Source organism: Pleurodeles waltl, chromosome 5 (assembly GCF_031143425.1).
Source record: "Pleurodeles waltl isolate 20211129_DDA chromosome 5, aPleWal1.hap1.20221129, whole genome shotgun sequence".
NCBI lineage: Eukaryota > Metazoa > Chordata > Amphibia > Caudata > Salamandridae > Pleurodeles > Pleurodeles waltl.
In genome coordinates, this window is record NC_090444.1 from 253,459,441 (window position 1) to 253,481,648 (window position 22,208).

The 22,208-nt window shown below is 41.3% G+C and overlaps 1 long non-coding RNA gene across 3 annotated transcripts in view; it reads left to right on the forward strand.

The window, feature by feature from the left end:
• Nucleotides 1-22,208, forward strand: part of LOC138297243 (uncharacterized) — a 440,690-nt gene that overhangs the window by 108,933 nt on the left and 309,549 nt on the right. Inside the window, exon 1 of one of the 3 annotated variants that reach the window (XR_011203963.1) lies at nt 14,240-14,290. The exons of 1 other annotated variant lie outside the window; for it this stretch is intronic. This is a non-coding gene — a long non-coding RNA (uncharacterized lncRNA). Of the gene's footprint in view, nt 1-14,239; nt 14,291-20,529; nt 20,613-22,208 lie in introns of those variants that run through there. One more of the 3 variants, XR_011203962.1, reaches the window with a different exon arrangement.

The window sequence follows — 22,208 nt, forward strand, 5'->3', positions numbered from 1 at the left end:
AAGTAAATAAGATAAAACCCTGTAAAGTAGTATGTGTTTGTGGGTATGTGAGTTATAGTGTAACCTACTGAGGATGACAGAGTGAGTGAGAATAAATTAGATTCATTTTGAATTAGAGAACAAGTATGACTGAGTACATGTGAGTGTGAGCTAGAGTGACTGACCTAGTGAGAATGAATAAGAGTGAGGGTGTAATTATTGACATATGAGGTGTCCAGGCAAAAGGTAGACATATAGGATGTAATTATTGCCATATGGGACACTTGTGGCAAAATGTTGGTACTGACATTCTGATTGAGACCCTCAGAGGTGATTTGCCATACTTTATAAATCCTTGATTGATTATAATTCTTTGCATAAGAAAAAACTATGCAAAATGCTGGCACTGGAATATTGGCGGTAATTCTTGGCATATGGGATGAGGCACCCATGGCAATGTGCCTGTACACTAGTGGTAGCTTGTGGTATATGGGAAGCCTGTGGTCAAATTCTGGCACTGGCATATTGGAGATCATGGACACTTGTGCAAAATGCTGGTACTACCATACTCAATACAATTCTTGGCCTTAGGAAGGGCAACCAGGGCATACTGAGTGGGGGGATGCAGGCAACCATGACAACATTCTGGCCTAGTACATATTAGAGTTAATGTTGACCTATGGGTCACCCATGGTATATGGGATACATTCATACCAAAATTCTTGCCCTGGTACAATAAAGATAATTATTGGCATGCAGGGGCACACACTACACACTTTGACTTAAATGGGGATGAAGCCTGGAGTTTATCTATCTTTACTGAGTTGGTACATATTTAAAGTACTTCAGCATTTATTAAGTGTCCTTTTAGAGCCAGTGTTTTTTAGCAAATGTAGGTGAATTCTGTGCTGTAAAAGGCTCACTTTGACCTGGTTTTTTAAAACTGTTTTAGGGGAAGTAATCTCCAGGAAGATTCTCAGAATGTGGGTGTGCTCTCTTTGCCCGCTCACTGGAAATCAGATAAAGTATTACACCACCCCCACTTTTTAAAAACAACTAGTCTCTGCTGCATATTTTACATACCCTAATGCTGCATAAAGGCAGTGCCTAATTTTTCAATATAAGTGCTGGTGCCCATAGCGTTTCTCTGAAACATGTGGCTGCTGCAATTAAATGTGCGAGCATGGAATACTGAAGTAGTGAAAACATAAAGCCATCTCGGGCCTCTTTAATCCATTTACAGCCACACCCTGCCCCTTCAGCTCACTCTTGCAGCTTTCTTCCTTTGTGATGTTTTTTCTGTCTTTCTCTTCCTCCTTATTTCCCTTTAGTGTCTTTTGCTCACAGAAAATACCTGATGCAAAAAAAAATAAGCACAGCCCCCAAAATTAAGTACTGTGCTCGGCACCGGCAGCCGCAGGCTCAAATTAAGCACTGCCTGATGTGATTTACAAAAGGGAGAAGGAGAGATTATTTGGAGTTCTTTTCATACTACACTCTTAATGTCTGTAAATAACACTTTAAAAATCAGTCATTAATATATATATATATATATATATACATATATATATATATATATATATATATATATATATATATATATATATATATATATACATGTATATATATATATATATATATATATATACATGTATATATATATATATATACATGTATATATATATATATATATATATATATATATATATATATATATATATATATTTTAAACCCTTGCAAACAATTTTACCTCAGGAGCAGGCCGGAGGGGGGGGGCTTGCTGGTGTCCCCATCCAGGATAACAAAACAGAAGAAGCTGGTGGGGATGGTTTAGAGGCAGGTGAAACTGGCAGACAGTACATGGCACAGCAAGTAGGGACTGGACTTGTGAAGGTAGGGTGACTGATGTTTCTGCGTCAGGTCTGTGGGGATTTCGGGCAGATTCACGCAGTAATATTGGTATGCACTGCAGAATGACTTACTGCAATTGAGCATTGCCTATACTTGAGAAACGTTTGATAGCTTTCTTCCCTGTCTCCAGTCCTTCTGAGCTGGTGAAGATGGAAATTCGGGGTGGACAGGGCAGTTAATGGTAGGTAAGGGTTGCATGAGGAAAGGCTTCGGGAGGTGCCAGCTCAGCAACAACGTTTGAGTTGACAGTGTGTGAAAAGCAGCCCACAGGCAAGGTGTGAAGGCACTAGGTAGTAGGCAGGCGTGGACTCCAGCCTACAGCAGGTCACTGAATAAATGGGTGGGCCAGGTAAGTCTCCTTCCAGGCAGTAAGTAGCTTATGAATTTTCCTGGTTTGATCTGCGTAGGCTACCAACTACCTTTTGATGCTCAGAAAAGTCTTTCCTTTAATTACATCATCACAGCATGAGCAGAGTCTCATGGTTAGCATGGTCTGGTGATGCAGTGGGCTAATGCATCCTTTACAGATTTGAGCTTATGGTCATGGATTCAAACTCCAACTGGTACACTTAGCCTTTCATAGTACTGAGGTTAATAAAACGAGTACCATTAAGTTGGGTCCAGTGGAGGAAAAGAGGGGGGATCAGCTTGTTCAAGGATCTGGCAGCTGCCAGTGAGCTGGATCTGGAATCCAGGCTGGCCCCAGTGAAATATGCTGACTTTGTTCTGGTGTCATTTGCCAGTGGCAGAAAACATTCACCCATCCTTGCAGGTTGCCTGATTTCTGCTCAGAGCAGCAACCTGCGGTGGGTGAGAGAGGTTTCTTATTTTCATGTCCAGCATGGCTATTGGAAGGGTTCACTTTGAGAGCTATCACCTTTCCTTTAATTGGCATGTCATCATGATCGGGAAATATTAGGGTCCTAACACCTAGATGCCACTACAATAGAGGGGACATAAAGGGGTTTAATTTGTTATAACTTCACTAATGCTTACGAGAAACTACAACTTGGCGTCAGGTTTTTTAAAAACTTTTTTTTAACTCCTGCATGTAAGTGACATGCATAACTTTTATTAAATTTAATTTCTTTTATAGCGCTATTTGTCCCAACGTAGAGTATCAGAGAGATTTGCATCACACTCATATATTGTACACAGACAATGAATCATTCAAGTGCATAAATCAATTTATAGGAAATTACATAAGACTATGAGGGTGTAGGAGTCAGATGTCATCCATATTGGTTGGCACCATATGTTAAGAATGGTCGGTCTGGAGAAACACAGCAACTTTTAAATACTACGCAGTGGTTGGGACTGTCTGAACTAATGAGAGTTTATTATTAACCAAAGTACTATATTTTAGGAATCCCAGAATAACAAAGGATTGATTAAAAAAAAGTTTCTAAATTCACGCTTTGCACTTTTCATGCAGGTCCTTAATGCTATTTTATAGCTCGACCCTGCTGCAGTGGGCCGATTATAACTATGGTCACTGGAATTCAGTTCAGCGTTTTTTCTCATATGGATTTGCCAGATTTTATCGAAGAAAGATTGTTTCTGACTCAGTCACTTCAGAAGTTACTAAAAATGTGGCAACATGTGCTTCTGCGGATTAGAAGGCTCTTCACAAAGGTTGAGTGGTCATTTTTTAGTTGTTTACTGCTGTATTTGGTTGTTAGACTGATACTAATGAGGTGAAACATTTGCCCAAACAGGGTTACAATGTTTAAAAATGCATAATTTGTATTTCCTTGCCACATAATTTGGTCCTCCCCTGTTGCATAATTTAGTCCTTCCCGGCACATAATTCCAGTGGTCTACATCTTAACTGATGTGCTGCAAGTAACAAAAGGAGCTCCGTTACAAAAGAAGTAATTCGCAGACCTATGAAATATAACTTGGTGATCTGCAAGCTACACATTGTGCTTTGCAGCAGGCACACTAACACTATGTGCTAACTTATGATGAGTCAAAACTGTAACTAGACAGAACACAGATCTCTCCAGCAAGTGTGTGTCATTCTCTGAAAAACTGGGCATGTGCTATTAAATTAAATAGTGAACTTTAGGCCGGCCAGCACAAGGTGAAAATGGCACAACACCTGATGTAACCTTCCAGTGGGGCCCCTCAGCCTTTAAGGAACGCCCCAACCCTCACCGACTATGACCTAAATGTGAGGGCCTGGGTCACATGAAAGACATTGCTTTATTTCTGGGCAAAATGGCCCAAGAGGGGCGAGGTGGAAACAGCCCATCAGGAGCACAACAACAACTGGCCTCTCAGTGACAACTCTACAGTCTAACCCCTTCCCCCATCCACCATGGGCTGAATATGGGGTTGGGAACACGCAAATGACACCACTTCTTTGCTGACCTGGGGAGAGTGGCCGGGGGAAGGAGACAATTAAAAATGTTTCAAATGCCACATCACTTGGCCTTTTAGCATCTTCACACTCCTTCCTCGCTCACTGATCGCGGCCTCAGTCCTTCTAGGGTCAGAGCCGGCCCCACAGTGGCCAAGGTGAAGATGCCACAAAACTGGCCTCCCAATGTCACTGCTGCAAGCCCAGGCAGCCCTGTCCTCTCCTCCAAATTTTCACTACTAGCCTCTAGCAGACATTGCCAACTGGGTGAACTTATCTAAACTCAAATTTAATGATGGGAAATCCAAAGTTATGATTATAGGTAATGGCCCCCCTGCTTTTCCTTTAGCTTCCTATTCAGAGGCTTTTAATAACCTTCCATCTCCAAAGACCCATATCAAGAGCCTTGGGTTTTGGCTTGAGCCCGACTTACTATGGAAATTCATTCCAAAAAACTCCCATCTACATGCTTTGGCCTTCTGAGATCCCTTAGGAAGATTTTGAATCTTCTTCCTCACAGGGCTAAAAGGATCCTTTTTCAGGCCCTGATTCTCTCCCGCCTTGACTACGGCAATGCTCTGTTTCTAAGTTCACCAGACTATTGTATAGGGAAACTTCAAGTGGTGCAGAATGCCGCAGCTAGACTGCTCACCAACTTATCTAGGAAGCTATCTGCCAAGCCGGCTCTTTTAAAACTTCACAGGCAACGAGAATGGTAGCGCACTATGGGCAGTTGGTAGAGGCCTTAAAAATGGCCCATAGCTGGCACTCAGGTACTGGCCCATCGGCCCATGCCCGATTGCCCGCTTTGCCAATCCGACCCTGCTGTCAGGGTTTTCTCAAGTCAGACTGTCACGCGCTAACGTCCTTTGAGTCAGATATCAACAATGGCATAATTGCAAACAACACATATTTGAAAGGTGAATTCTCTAAAGAATCTGTTGATGTGCTGCACACCTTCCTCCCCCTGATTAGCTAGCCTGTAAAATTAGCTTTTTACTTTTTTTCATGAAATGTCCTTAAATATAACATTTCGCTTTTGCTTCCCTCCTAGGGGACCAATTCAGTAGAGAGGGAGGAAAAAATATACATTTCTCTATGTGTACTTAAGAAGGAGTTAACATGTTTGCGTGCTTCACTTAGATTAACCAACCATCACTAAGAAAGGACTAGGAAGATTAGAATCATGAAGGTGTGTTCATTAAGAAATTATTTAGCTCTCCTGCCAGCATTTGAAATTCAAAAAACAATCAGGGAAAGAAGCTGTCAAACCTCAAAAGTTTGACATTTTATCTGCTTATTTAATTCACATTTTAATTAGGCCAGGTATTATTACATCCTTTGTGTTGCACTTAAATTACACTGAAGAAAGTACGAAGTGAACCATTTATTCAGTGACTGAATGTTATTATACCATTATTTACCTCTTTTCCCTGCCCTCAATTTATTCTTTTACTAATTTTTTTCATACATAATGTTCTGATTTTTACTGATATTGGACATCTTCTTTTTCAATTAATAATTATTATCATCATAATCATAATAACGTTTTTTCAATCTCACGAATCATCAAAGTACAGATAAAGATATAATATGCATTACAAATCCATTCATAAAAAGAATAAAAATCCCCAGCGATCCAAAACATTAACTTCTTCATATAATACATATTACATTGCTAAAAAGTCTACTCATGACTAATAAACCATGACTAATAAGGTGCACTTTTAGACCCCAAAACAGGACAACAGCTCAACAAGTACCTAAGGAGCACTCTGAAGTCAAGTGTATGTGCCAATAGCAATAAAACAAGCATTGGGATAGCCAATAGCTCTCGCCTTTGGGACCTTTTAAGTGCTTAGCCACGCAGCACATTATCCATTACATTACATTAGCCGTTAAAGACATCAAAATTTGTGGTGAGTTAATGGCAGGAGACTTAATTAATAAGTTGTAAAAAAAAAAAAAGTAATCAAATAAATAAATATGTAAGCACAGTAGTAATAATTATGGTTTTGCCAGAAATTGATTAACACCTTGATTAACTGCCAGAAGGCATCGGACCAGGTGTTTAGTATGTGCAGATTTGCTTCAGTATTCTGTCAACCTCACGCTGCATGGAAGGCACAGGCATACCCATTTACCACCAATTACTTGGTTGTTGGTGTTCCAAGCATTGCCAGAACATCTATAGCACACAGAAACAGTCTCTGTAGCACTTTGCAGAGCACTTGAGCAAGCACATGCCATGCCTTTGTAGCCTAGAGGTGGGATGAACTAATTTGAATGATCGCCAAAGTTGGTTGTACATTCTATGTACGAGGGGTCCCTTTGTCTTTATAGCTCAATTGGTTAAAATGTTACTAAAAATGCAATGACACGTGTTTCAACACAGTGGAAGGTCCTTTCCAAAGCTGGACTGGTCACCTTTCTGTTGCTTGTTGCCATAGAAGGGTGTCAATCTGGCACTAATAAGGTGCAACTAATGCCCAGACAGTGTTACCAAGTTTAAGAATGACGAAATATATCCAGTGGCACTGGGAAGTATAACACTCATATAATTTTAGTACGACCCAAATGTTTTGGGTAACACCAGACCTTAAAACAAGATCAGAAAGCCTGGGTCTTAACATAGTCAGATGGCATATCTGCCAATTAAATAGTAAGTCCCAGAAGAGGCCAGGACTCTTTTCGGCCCCTGCCCAACACAAGCATGTGCCTGGAATCCCAGAAGGCTTGTATTTATGGCTGATAAATTAATTGCAATCATGGGGTTTCCTGGCAAAACAGTGTGTATCAATACATGTGAAATGTAACAGGAAGACAACATGAATGGCCCGGCCAGACTTTGCCAGCGTCCCCAGCACTGCACTGGTATAATTGAGTCAGGACTATTCAAGAGACCAATAGGTGAAAGGGGGTGACCCAAAGACCAGGTTAGGGCCTTCCAAAGGTTTTCAAGCAGCTGGTGTCAACAGCCTAACAAAAGAGGAACATTTGATGAGTCAATAAGAAGCTAACAAGCTGATGTGTGTTTCTACATAGCAGATTGCAAGTTATAACTGGATTGTGTGTGCAGCCACCTACAGGGTGCAAGCTCATCCTCTCTTGGACCTCATCTGGTAACCTTATCCACAAGTCTCATTGTGCAACCACCTTCAGTGTGCACAGAGTCTCGGTACACCATGGCGCTGCCCCAATAACTTAGTTCAGAGTCAGCAGATAAACTGAGATAAATGGAGAAAGCTAGACAGTTCAAACAGGTAAAAAATGAATGTAGAAAGAAAACAAAATCACTTAACAGTTAAAAAAAATCCCAGATGAAACTGAAGAAACACAAGAGAGAACAGAAACAGGCAATGAGCGAATGGTAATGAGGAATGCATCTGGCTTGCTTCAGTGCAGGAAGTGAGGGGTGGGGCTTATGGACAAGCAAAGGAAATGCTTTCACTCATCAGGGAAGGAGGCAGACATAAAAGGAAATACTCGAGTACTGGGAGTGCATAGTCGTGACATTTCTCACAGAAGGAACTGGGAGAGGTACCCTCTCACTCATCACACTGAGGATGTGTGACTAGGAGCCTATGGCAGACACAGAGGTATCTTGGAGGTGGGGGTGATGACATAATGCTGGTCTGTTGTACACTTTTTCACCATCTGCTGTGAATGTCTCCCTCCAGATAATACAACAAAATAAACAGTTGATTCTCAACGTAATGCTGCACAGCGCCCAGAAGGCACATTCAAAGTGACAAAGTAACCAGTGTGTTTCTGAAATAAAAAAAAACATGTGTGTGGTGAAACCATAAGCTGCATGCATTTGCCTAGTAAAGCCAACAAACACAACATTCTTAACACAAAAGCTGAGGCTATTAAAAAAACAGTGTGTTGTAACTAACTCAAATGGCAAGAAGGGAAATAAGATGTGTAACAGGGCCAGTAGCATGGAAGTGAAAGACACACCAAAAGGAGGGACAAATGGCCACGATTTACCAATGAAAAGTGAGGAGTTTAGAAACGTGCACAAACCAACGAATGACAAGCAATGAACATGCTCGTAGCCCACAGAAGAGCTACAGCATGTTTTGAAGAGACAGCGCCTGCGCTGCCCAGATGAGACTTACAAAGTAAGCCAGGCATGTACTTCGGATAAGGGTCCCATAAATAGGAGCAAGCTATGTCCACTATCCAGATGTGACACAAGACATCCCCTGGAGCAATTCTCAACCAGTTGCTACAAAATTCTATGGTTGGCAACCTCTTTTATCTGAACTGGATATACAGTTTGCATGCCAAGGTTTGGGTGATTTAATCAACGGCAGCCTCATACAATGGGAGTGGTTTAACATCCAAGAAATCCCTGGCCAGAGACCCCCTACAAGATACTGCTTGTTGAATGGTAGAGTGCTCCTAATAAATTTGTTTTAAATTGGATTTCACAATGGTACCCATATCTTTGGGAGACTCACAGAGATTTCCCATTCCAAATTTTGCCAAAAGGTGTTTTATGCAGGTCAACCATGGAATGTTGTGCACACAAACAGGGAACATCAGCTCTTTCAGTCCCCAACAGTAAGGATTCAATGCTATGTTTGACGACAGGCAATGCCAGTATAGTAGCATTCTACACTCCACTTTCTATTTAATGCACCTTAGGGCCAAGCCTAGGCCTAGTGGGATGTTTGGTGTGTTTGCAGGGAAGCCAAAAAGAGATCCAATAAATGTATTTTTAGGCACTGAAAGAATTTGGATATTTGCATGTCCTCAAATTTCACAGTCAGACAAGGCAGCACCTAAGACGTTGATGTTGTAGGTTTCTTGGGCAGGTGCAGCAATCCTGGAGAATGGGAGTCTATGAATTTTAGCTGTGGAAGCATTGTGCTGAATCAGGACTGCATGTGATTTCTGCATTTGCAAACCCCAGTTTAGATGAAGCGTGAGCCTTACACCAAGATAGTCAAAATAAGGCGAAACTTTACTGGTGGGGTGAAAGATTTTTGGGGCTAAACAGGCGCTCAGGATCATGAGTAGCATAAAATCGGGTCAAGTAAACCAAAAACCCAAGGAAACAAGGGTGCCTGCACAAGGGAACACCCCCCACCCTTATGGATTTAAACAATCCAATAGATAATGATATAAAGTACGGCACACCCGACAGAAACTTATTGTAAGCTTATATGTAAATCATCAAAAAGAACAAAGTCCAGCATAAATTTTTAATACATATTTGAAAGAGTCCATTCTTATTCAGCAATTTGAATACTTTTTCTCATAAGTGTATGCATTTCTCAGTAGCGATGCAAATCAAGCTGTGTTTAACAACACCTCCATAGTAATACAATTCAAGCCAACACGTGTTTCGTCTTGGGAAAAACTTCAATCCAATCCCAAATGACTTCTTCAGGGCTAAAATTGTAAAATAAATTGTTGAGTTAATAACCAAAATACTAAAACTAAGTCTTCAAATTTGCCTACAAAAGGGCAAAATATTGGTATAAATTCAAATTGTGGTTTAGACAAGATGGCTGAAGTGATATCCTATAGTGTCTCATGTCTTGTACAAAAGTCCCAAATAACGAAGGGTGGAATGAGAACCAAAGAAACCCGAATAATTAAAGACTACCCTTAAGTACAACAAGTAAATATGTAAAGCTCAAGAACCGACTATATGCCCAAACATGCACTAGCCACAAGCTCCACTATTCAACTGAAAAAACACCACTGTGTTAATTGACATGCAACAAAAAAAATGTGGAAGTCATACCTCCTTATTTCCAAAATGTTAACCAATTTCAACCGTCAATAATCAATATCCATTCGATGCCAATCGGTAAGTAAATGGTGATCTTGGAAAACAAAAAATAACACCATATATATCTCCTTGTTCAGACTCTATGTGTAAAAAATCATTTTCTAGTTAAAACGCGTGTAAACTGAAATACCATAAGCATTAGGACAACCTTCAAGCTTAATCGTAGGTAAAGATTAATCCGTTGTCAAAAAGATCCCTATCAATTATACTGGAGATCCAGCGCCGAGTCTGCCCAAGAAATAAACATGCTCGAACCAAAACCAAAAACACCAATACTCACCGTATCTAGAATCAAGCACGGTCTGTTGCACACACCTCTTTCCTGTACTGGGAGAAGCGAGTACGCTACTCCCAACGCGATCAGAGCAAACAATAACGCGAGTGCGCGACTCCCGAGCCCGGCGTCTGGGACCCGGAAGTTGAAATGTACCCAATGTTATAAAGATAGAGAACGGACTAACGCAAGCACCAGCACAAAACTAAAAAACAGACTACCTTTAATTTTTACTTTCGTTACCAAACGTAGATCAAACATCCAAAATACCAAATGAACAATGCTTAACTGAAATAACAATGTACACTTAAAAATAAGTTAATTAATCAGGAGATGTAATATCTTGAAATGGGATAACACCTGGAAAGACCATTATGAAAAAAGAAATACACAATAACTCCATCTCAGGAAAGCCAAATCTGGCTGTATACTGAAAAAAACAAGGAGTTTATTCGTCCCGAACTCGTTTCTCTGTGTGGTACCTTTGTGTGGCATCTTTGTGTGGCATCTTCCAAATTCTAATGTCTCTACGCACAAGGCAAACTATGTTCATAAAAAGAACAAACCAAGTAACTCATACAGACATGGTCTCATTTATATGGGTCAGTGCTAGGTCGTGGCAATTTGCAATAATGTGTTAATATATGAAATATAATAGAAACTCCACCGACTTAGTTGAAGGATTATAATTAATACCTCAAATGCTGCAAAGCCATTGACAATAAGGAAAACTGATATACACCAAATATCACATCCTATTTGAACAAAGGAAACAATGGTAATAAATAATTAAGTTAACCTGCAATAACTTTAATGTATGGACAAATTATCTAAATTAAACCAGGAAGAATTCCAACTCCCTATCTGAGTTGAGACCAGATTCCACGGCCCTCAATCTCATAATCCAAAGTGCCACAGACCTGAAACATCTATTGTATCACCCTTGCCATCTGTATAGAGGTTGCTAAAGTGGGTGACCCACTGTGCAGGTTGTATACAAAATTCCTAGTTCATTCCCACTCCCCTGGTACATACCGTTGAAGTTTTCCACAAGGACTTATTGTCTTCACGTGTTAATGCATTGTTTAGGTTTGACCACAGGGAAACCTCCCATGCTCTTTTCGACTTGGACAATTCACTCCTGTAGAGAGACCTACACTTTACCAAAGAGTCTCTACAACTTGTCTTGGCTACTTCAGTAGATTGGCTTTGGCTTCCCTATAAGCTTTATTATACCATGCTACCCCATTACAGGCAAGTTTCTTAGCTCTTTTCTTTGGTGCTAATGATTCCCTAATGTAGTCAAAAAGTTGAACGTGTTCCTCCTGTAGGACCATACTTCTCACTTCAAATGGTGCAGCAACTACATTCTCTTCTACCTCCTATACCTTATTTAAGACTCTTCCAGCACATCTGGATTCCTCATAATCCAGCCCTACATAATGGTTTACCACTGTTGCAATGTGGTAAATAGTCCCAAGTCAGATTGAGCTATGCTTGAGAGCTTAAGTGCCGGACTACCCTCCAACATAAGAGACAGTGCATTATGATCACTGTCTTTCCATTCCAGAACGTCTATATCTTTTATAAATGGCCAAAGTCTAACATTGATTAGAAAATAAGTGATTGTGCTAGCATGCCCTACTCTGTTATAGGTGCATTTACCATCCCCATCTGATGGAGTCCTCCCATTGGCTGCTTTAAGGTCATAATTGAGTGTCAATGTCATGGCTTGGGCTGCACGAGCTGATCATTTTACAAACGGAAGATCAATCTGAGGCATCTGTCATTGAGAATCTTGCTCTGCTGTCAGCTCTGGACCTTATGCAACTAGGGGCTCCTTTGTTGTGTTAAAGTCCCCCGCTACTATAGCAATAGGGTCACCAGGGAGTGCTGTCAAAATTGACTCAAGAACAGTTAGAACTTTGGTGTCTGATGCACAACCTTCCACACAATAATATACATTAGGGATGTAAAGGGGCGTGTCTGATGGTAGGTTCAAACTTTTAAAGCTATTTAGCCATATTTTAGACATGTTATATTACAAAGTAAGCCTGTCGTAGTGCACTTTAACCCAGTTACATTTTATTCAGCATCACTTAGTTTTTCTAGCAATAGCCACATTTGCGGTGTTGTTTTATTTTCTCTATTTGATCCTTCGTCTAGGAATGCATCATGTTCCTATTAATGCATTCATTTTACTTTTTGCTTTCCTCAAGGCTGCAGTCAGATTACAACAACTGCATGCTGATTGCCTTTACTACAGCTGCTTGCTTAGACTACGAAATCCCTGGCCTCTATGGGGACGGTGTCTCTCTAGACTACAGGCTTCCTTGCTTAGGTATGGGGGATGATGTCTTCCCATTAGGAGAAACTGAAGGGCGGATTAGGGCTTATTATGCTGTGCTCTAACATAGCTTAGGTAGGAGAAAGATATGTATCACTCCTAGTGACAGTATGGAGGGACTGTTTTAGTGTTTCACACTCCTTGTCACCCTTTTGCATTTAGTGTGTTTTATCATCCTAGTTTTTGCAATACATGCCATTTTATCTAACATGCATTTACTTCAATAAATCCTTATTGAACTATATTCTGCCTCTGTTTGTTTTTGCCTGTGTGAGAGTAATATAACATGAAAAAGGGGTTAGATTTGTTTGACCACGATTCCCCTGAGGAGTCTTTCTTGTCATGTGCCTGGTTGCCATTATCATCCCTGCTCTTGGGCAGAGATGAGGCACTGCGAGTTAGCGGAAAACCAGGATTTGGCCCACAGTTGTCACATGGTGTGGAATTGTACTCAGTACCCCACAATCCTTGAAAGACGAAAGACAAGATGAAAACCCATTTCTATAGATGGGCTCGGTACTCCACGTCTCTTGAAAGAGACAGATTTCATGAGCCTCAATACACTGCCCTCAATCAACTTACGGTAGCATACTGAGTATCCCTGCCACGTTCCAAGACAGTATTTTAATGCCACTTATTTGCTCCTCTTTATGATGCCTTGTCTCAGTGATATCAACTCTAGAACCCGGAATAGCTGCCAATGCTGGGGCTACTTCTCTAGGGGAATTGCCAATTCTCTCCACCATATCTGTCCTGTAAATCTGATTGTCCGATACACTGACTGTACCTGAGCCCCCAAGTCAGCTAGATCTAGATAAACAGTCAGCTCAGGTTTGATAATTTCCTCTTGGTTTGAAGTAGCTTGAGAGGCATTGCACATTCTGTAACTAATTGTGATTTGTGCGCCAGCTTTGGGAATTATGCATGCAACTATAGACGAGAGGCTTACCACCAGATCCCTACTTGGTGATAAACAAAGTCGAAGGGTCCTCCTATGAGGTTACTCATCTCTACGCGCAGGATGTCGCTACTGATTATGGAGTAGCATTGCTTAACTTCGAAGCCAATGAGTCACTTTGTTTATTAAAGACTCCTGATCTTCTTTGACACCAACATACAGATTGTGTACCTGCTTAAGGAAAATGACTGGATAGCTGATGGGCCCTTGATGCCTGCAGTAAACCCCATCAAGCACCATTTTGTCAGGACCGTGATAGCGCGTGGGCGCAACTGTTCTAATGTGATAGCGCGTGGGCGCAACTGTTCTAAAGTTATTGCCACCATTGCCATGAAACAGCACATTGTATGTGGTAAAAGTCATTCATTAAACAAATTAGGCCATTGGTGGTATCATTGTTCTAGAACAGTGAAATGCATTGAGCATCGCCGTCATGGAAGAATCAGGAAATCAGGGGGAACTTCAAATCCCAGCCTCCTTTGTTTCTAATTATGTTTGGGTGTGGTCAGGCTATAAATACCTGCCACACTCGTTCAACCGACGCTTCCTATTCTTGAGCGTCTATTGAAGAACGGTTCCCTGTGAGCAGCTGACAGGATTTCTTTGATTCTGCCTTTCAGTTTACGAGCGGCCGGCTCGCGGTGGTGAGGAATTTCCTTTTAGGGTTCGATGCAAATAGCTGAGTAGATTTATCGGAAATCTGTTTGGTTACTTAGCGAGCGGCCGGCTCGCGGCGGTGAGGAATTTCCCTTTAGGCATACTTGCCCTTTTTGTGAACTCAAAGTTTATTTGCTTTAATGAAACACTACGCGAAAGTAGCCTTGTAACAGTGTGTCCTTCGGATATTGATTTCTCTGTGGATTCTAATTCAACAATATTCTCTGGGGGCATTTTCTTTGAAGGAAAGCTACACGCTAGTAATTGTTTCACTTTGAAAGAATGTTTACATTGTTAGAAGAATTCTAAAAGTGTTCATTTCAATTCCATTGCGTTATAACATTGTCTGTAATAATTGATATTTTAGAAAGTGACATTGTGTTTGGACAAACCTTGTCTGCTGAAAGGAAAAGACAAATATTTGTGTTTCTCCTGTGTGAGAGTTATTGAGGAATCTTTAGTGTTGTGCTTCAGGTCTATGGAGCAAGGTATTTGGTGGAACAATTCAACTAAATGTTTTTCCTAGATTTTGGCATAAAGGGGGTGATTCTGACCCTGGCGGTCAAGGACCGCCGGGGTCGGCGGGAGCACCGCCAACAGGCTGGCGGTGCTCCGCAGGGCATTCTGACCGCGGCGGTATGGCCGCGGTCAGAACAGGAAAACCGGCGGTGTCCCGCCGGTTTTCCGCTGCCCTGCTGAATGGGGATTCAGACACCCCATACCGCCATCCTGTTCCTGGCGGTTCGCCCGCCAGGAACAGGATGGCGGTATGGGGTGTCGTGGGGCCCCTGGGGGCCCCTGCAGTGCCCATGCCAATGGCATGGGCACTGTAGGGGCCCCCATAAGAGGGCCCCACCCTGAATTTCAGTGTCTGCTTAGCAGACACTGAAATTCGCGATGGGTGCTACTGCACCCGTCGCACATCCTCCACTCCGCCGGCTCCATTTGGAGCCGGCATCCTCATGGAGGGGTGTTTCCACTGGGCTGGCGGGCGGCCTTTTGACGGTCGCCCGCCAGCCCAGTGGGAAACCCAGAATACCCGCAGCGGTCTTTTGACCGCGCAGCGGTATTCTGGCGGTTCCCTCCAGGCGGGCGGCTCCCGCCGCCCTCGGGGGTCAGAATGACCCCCAAAGTGTGGTTCAGACTTTTAATTAAAAAAAAATAAATTCTTAGGTAAAATTGTTCTTTGTTGAATGACATTCATAGGAATTAGCGAGATCATTGATAGTTAGTGAAACTTTCTAGTTAATGTCATTTTTGCCTATTTCATACTAACCCATTCCTTTTCAGATCTCCCTCCTTGCTGTTCCTTCCGATTAACCCTTCCCCCGGCTGGGCCACTCGAAAGTTCAGCGCTATTACAGCATCTGACTTTGGTGTTGCCTGGAAGTGGGACCCATATTCAGCATTGTGCAGATCCCGAGAACTTGGACCTCCTGACAGAATAGGAAGCCAACGAGTTTTCTCTTCTCTTGATCTGCACGATAGCTGACGAGATGACTACTTTAGATACAGTAATGCAGGCATTAACACAATTACAAAAAGGGCTACGGGATTCTAGGAATGACACTGCAGCCTTAGTTAATAAAGTCACTCAATTACAAGCTAAGGTGGATGGTCCTGGAGGAACATCTCTACCACGTTTACCTCCGTCTCCCGCCAATGTATCTGTGAATGTCCCTACACAGATACCGTTGGCTGCTCCTGAAAGATTTTCTGGAGATGTTAACAAAGTTCAAATATTCTTTACTCAAGTGGAGCTACATTTCACTTGTCGTCCAGCTGCCTTCCCAGATCCACAGTCTAGAATTGCCTTTTTGATTTCATACTTGTCAGGAGATGCAGCTAATTGGGCAGTTCCCCTAGTATGACAAGATAGTCCTTTACTGTACAATTGGCGTCGATTTGTGGACGAATTTGAAAAAGTGTTTGATCGACGAGCAGTTACTATGTCTGCTGATAAGGAACTATTGGAGCTAAGACAAGGAAACAAGGACCTTATTTCTTATCTCTCTCAATTTAATCATTTGGTGGTTGAAACAGTTGAAACAGCTTGGCCCGAAGAAAAGAGAGCTGCACTTTTTTATCAAGGGCTTAAGGAAGAATTAAAAGATGTATTAGCTCAAATCGATCCTCAACCTAAAACATGTACAGATTTAATAAATCTAACTTTTAGACTCGATCATAGACTTTCTGAAAGAAAGGGAGATAAGAAAAGACCAGATTGCAGCACTTGGCGTCAAGACAAATATCATCCTGTTACTTCCTCTATCCCCTCAGACATTGCTAGCGAACCAATGGAAATTGGAACACTTCGTCAACCATTGACGAAAGAAGAAAAAGAACAAAGACGACGCCGAGGTTTGTGTTTATATTGTGGAAAGAAAGGACATTTCGTAAGGGATTGTTTGGCGAAACCTAAAAACAAAGCTGATTCTTTTGTTAATAATAAGAGTCAAGTCGCATCTATAGAAAATATTAAGGAAAACTAAGGAACCCAAGACATAGAGAAGGGAATCCCTTGGGTATTCTTACAATCCCTTCCGTACATTCTCGTTCAAATCAACAGAATAGACATTTCTGTATTTCAATACAGTTTTTGATTATGGATAAATGGCAAGAAACTTTTGCATTAATAGATTCAGGAGCCACTGGAAATTTTGTGTACTTTCAAACTGCAAATCGTTTACTTCTTGCATGTCAAAAGAAGATAATACCTGAAAGTGTACAAGTTGTGGATGGCAGTGAACTCGCTGGAGGTCCAATCACTACTCATACTTCTCCAATTCAAATGAGGTGTTGCAATTCCAATGGTAAGCACCATTTTGAACAAATACAATTCGATGTTATCAAAGCCCCACAATATGGCTTTATTTTCGGTATGCCTTGGCTAAGGTTACATAACCCTCTTATAGATTGGAAAAAAAACACTGTAACATTCTCATCATCTCATTATTCAAGAGTTTGTTTTTCTACTAAACCTTGTATTCAACAAATTGCTACTGCAGCAGAAAAAATAATAGCCTTACCACCTCGATATGCCACATTTGCAGATGTTTTTAGTGAACAAGCAGCTGGTACATTACCACCTCATCGACCGTATGATTGCCAAATTGATTTGGTGCCAGGATCTGCGATCCCTAATTGTAGGATTTACGCTCTTTCTGAAAAAAGAAAATCAATATTTACGAGAATACCTTGATCAATGTTTAACAAACAATTTAATTAGACCCTCACATTCTCCAGCAGCTTCTCCTCTGTTCTTCGTTCCCAAAGCTAATGGTGATTTATGACTGTGCATTGATTATAGGGCTTTGAACAAGATTACTATAAAAAATAAATATCCTTTGCCCTTAATTCCCGTACTACAGTATTAGACCAAGTCAAGGATGCTGTCGTATATACTAAACTTGACCTCCGAGGGGCTTTTCATTTGGTCCGCATACGAGAAGGAGACGAATGGAACACAACATTCAAAACTCGCTATGGCTTATTTGAATATCAAGTTATGCCCTTCGGTCTTTGCAATGCTCCTGCTGCATTTCAATATTTTCTCAATGACGTCTTAAGAGAATATTTAGATCTATTTGTCATTGTTTACATAGATGACATTTTAATCTACTCCAGTGCAAAAGAAGACCATGAAGAACACGTGCGGAAGGTACTACAAACTTTGCGAAAACATCATCTCTACTGTAAACTTAGTAAATGTGAGTTTCATACGGAAGAAGTAGAATTTTTGGGTGTTACTTTAACACCTAAAGGAATGCAAATGACCGACCGAAAGATTCAAGCTGTCATGGATTGGCCCACACCTAAATCTGTCCGAGATGTTTAGTGTTTTCTGGGGTTCGCCAATTTTTATCGGCGTTTTATTGATCATTTTTCCCAGACGGTAGCCCCCATTACAAAATTACTTTGCAAAAATACCCCTTTTCATTGGACATCACAAACGGAAGAAGCCTTCCAGATGTTAAAACAAGCTTTTACCACGGCCCCTATTCTAGCCCATCCACGGAGTTCAGATCCGTTTCTAGTGGAAGCAGATGCTTCTGATGTAGCAATTGGGGCCATTCTTTCACAAAGACACCCTACTACATGACAATTACATCCTGTAGCTTACATGTCTAAAAAACTTAACACAGCAGAACAAAATTATACTATTGCAGAAAAAGAACTGTTGGCAATACGTGCAGCATTCAAGGAATGGAGACATTATTTATCTGGAACAATCCATCGAATCACAGTCTATACCGATCATAGGAATCTACAATTCATGAGTTCAGCTCGAGTATTGACCCCTAGACAATTGCGATGGATGTTATTTTTCGCTGAATTTGACTTTGTTGTTACCTTCAGACCAGGTAGTGATAACAGAAAGGCTGATGCCTTAACCAGACAAGACTCAGCTTTAGTACATGAAAAACCTCAACCAATGTGAATCATCAATCCCTCTAAAGTTATATGTTTAATAGCTGCTGACGAATTTCTGGACTCCATTTGTGCACATTTCAACAGTACGGAATGGTCAAACTGGTTGGAAAAAGGCACTGACTATTCAATACAACAAGGTTTACCCTTTTATAAGTCAACAATCTTTTTACCCACAAAAGAGTTACAACACACAGCTTTTCAATGGTTGCATACTCATCCAGTAGCAGGCCATCCAGGACCCCAAAAAACGCTTGAACTTCTGAAAAGATATTTTTGGTGGCCCACTTTAATTAAAGATATTAAACAAATGGTAGAATCATGTGAAATTTGTGCTCGTTGTAAAAGTTCTCATGTGAAACCTAAGGGATTATTAATACCCTTACCAACTCCTAATTTCCCATGGGAACATATTTCAATGGACTTCATCACAGGTCTCCCCGAAGTCAACCATGTAAACACGGTATTAGTAGTCATAGACAGTCTGACTAAATATGCACATTTTATCGCGTGCAAAGGACTTCCCACATCAAGTGTCCTGGTCAATCTTATTCTACAAAATATTGTGCGGTTCCATGGTCTCCCAAAGGTTATACTATCTGACAGAGACTCGCTGTTTTCGGCACATTTCTGGCAGAAATGGTGTCAGGCTTTACATATTGATTCTAATCTATCTACAAGTTATCATCCACAAACTGACGGCCAGACTGAAAGATTAAATCAAACATTAAAACAATATCTGCGCTGTTACGCAGAAGAAGATCCTTCTTCTTGGCCTTCGCTTCTGTGGCTTGCAGAATTAGCTTATAATAATTCTTGTCTTTCTTCAACAAAAAACTCTCCATTCTATGGTCTTTATGGTCAACATCCTCGTATTCTGCCAGTTGATTTCCCAAGTTCTACAGAAGTGATGCCTGCAGTACAAGGAATGTTATCCCATTTAAAAAAGATTCACTTACAACTCCAACAAAATCTTCAACAAGCCAAAATAAAATACAAACAACAATATGATAAGAAACATCAACCCGGTCCCGAATATAAGGTAAAAGATATGGTCTGGTTATCTACAAAAAATCTTAATTTTAAAGACAAGAATGCATTTAATCCAAAATTCATTGGGCCACACGAAATTCTCCAACGCCTCAACCCAGTAACATACAAACTGAAATTACCCCCATCTTTGCGAATTCATCCTGTTTTTCACACCTCTTTACTTAAACCTGCCATTACCAAGAATAGAACACGTCCACCACCAATCCTTGTTCAAGATCAATGGGAATATGAAGTACAAGCCATTTGAGATTCTCGATTTCGTGGTAACTCTTTGTGGTACTTAATATCTTGGAAAGGTTATGGTTCAGAAGAGGATTCTTGGGAACCTGCTTCACAAATTCATGCTCCACGATTAATACGTCAATTTCATCTCCGTTACCCCAATAAACCAAGTCCGCGCCCACGTCCGGGGAGGGGGTGTACTGTCAGGACCGTGATAGTGCGTGGGTGCAACTGTTCTAATGTGATAGCGCGTGAGCGCAACTGTTCTAAAGTTATTGCCACCATTGCCATGAAACAACACATTGTATGTGGTAAAAGTCATTCATTAAACAAATTAGGCCATTGGTGGTATCATTGTTCTAGAACAGTGAAATGCATTGAGCATCGCCGTCATGGAAGAATCAGGAAATCAGGGGGAACTTCAAATCCCAGCCTCCTTTGTTTCTAATTATGTTTGGGTGTGGTCAGGCTATAAATACCTGCCACACTCGTTCAACCGACGCTTCCTATTCTTGAGCGTCTATTGAAGAACGGTTCCCTGTGAGCAGCTGACAGGATTTCTTTGATTCTGCCTTTCAGTTTACGAGCGGCCGGCTCGCGGCGGTGAGGAATTTCCTTTTAGGGTTCGATGCAAATAGCTGAGTACATTTATCGGAAATCTGTTTGGTTACTTAGCGAGCGGCCGGCTCGCGGCGGTGAGGAATTTCCCTTTAGGCATACTTGCCCTTTTTGTGAACTCAAAGTTTATTTGCATTAATGAAACGCTACGCGAAAGTAGCCTTGTAACAGTGTGTCCTTCGGATATTGATTTTTCTGTGGATTCTAATTCAACAATATTCTCTGGGGGCATTTTCTTTGAAGGAAGGCTACACACTAGTAATTGTTTCACTTTGAAAGAATGTTTACATTGTTCGAAAGAATTCTAAAAGTGTTCATTTCAATTCCATTGCGTTATAACATTGTCTGTAATAATTGATATTTTAGAAAGTGACATTGTGTTTGGACAAACCTTGTCTGCTGAAAGAAAAAGACAAATATTTGTGTTTCTCCTGTGTGAGAGTTATTGAGGAATCTTTAGTGTTGTGCTTCAGGTCTATGGAGCAAGGTATTTGGTGGAACAATTCAAATAAATGTTTTTCCTAGATTTTGGCATAAAGTGTGGTGCAGACTTTTAATTTTAAAAAAATACATTCTTAGGTAAAATTGTTCTTTGATGAATGACATTCATAGGAATTAGCGAGATCATTGATAGTTAGTGAAACTTTCTAGTTAATGTCATTTTTGCCTATTTCATATTAACCCATTCCTTTTCAGATCTCCCTCCTTGCTGTTCCTTCCCGATTAACCCTTCCCCCGGCTGGGCCACTCGAAAGTTCAGCGCTATTACAGCATCTGACTTTGGTGTTGCCTGGAAGTGGGACCCATATTCAGCATCGTGAAGATCCCGAGAACTTGGACCTCCTGACACATTTCTTGCATAATGGGGGATTTATAGGTAGAGGCTACGGACCCCGAGGCACTGGGGTATCTACAAAAGGGAAATTGCCCTGAATTCCTAGCCCACCATGACCACCTCCCCACCCATCTATTGTGGTCACATGTTTGTAACTCTGACTTATACATCTCCTTGTGACCTCTCTCAAGAGACAGCGCCTCACCATACTTGATGACCAAAGGGGAGGGAGCTTGTGCAGGAACATGCTCTGGGGGAACTGAGGTACCACAGATCCTTCTTGGAGAATATTGTGGCAGGGCCCTCTCACTATTGGAAGCCCCCTCAATCCTTTCCGCAGGTCACTGCCATAAAGTCTAGCCCATTTTGTGATTAACGATTCCCCATTTTTTTTTTGCCGCCTTTCACAGTTTTTTGAGGGCAGAAACTTCCTCTTTCATTCCTCTAATTAGGTCTAGGAGGCTATCAATGGTACTCAAGCCTTCATTGAGTCAACCTCCACACTTGATCGGGGGCCCTGATTCATTACCGCAAAGTGCAGAAAAAACAATTGTAGCACTCTACTGCTAAGTTGTCAGGCTCCAATGCTGGCTCACCCAGGTCAGCAACCTGATCAGAGGACTGCCGAGCGTTTCTCAACAATTTGTCAGATGCAATTGAGCCAACTCGTGTGGGTCTCTTTTCAAGCATTTTGGGAATGCGCTTATTGCTATTGTTAGGAGCACTGTTCGGGGAGAATTGGCTAA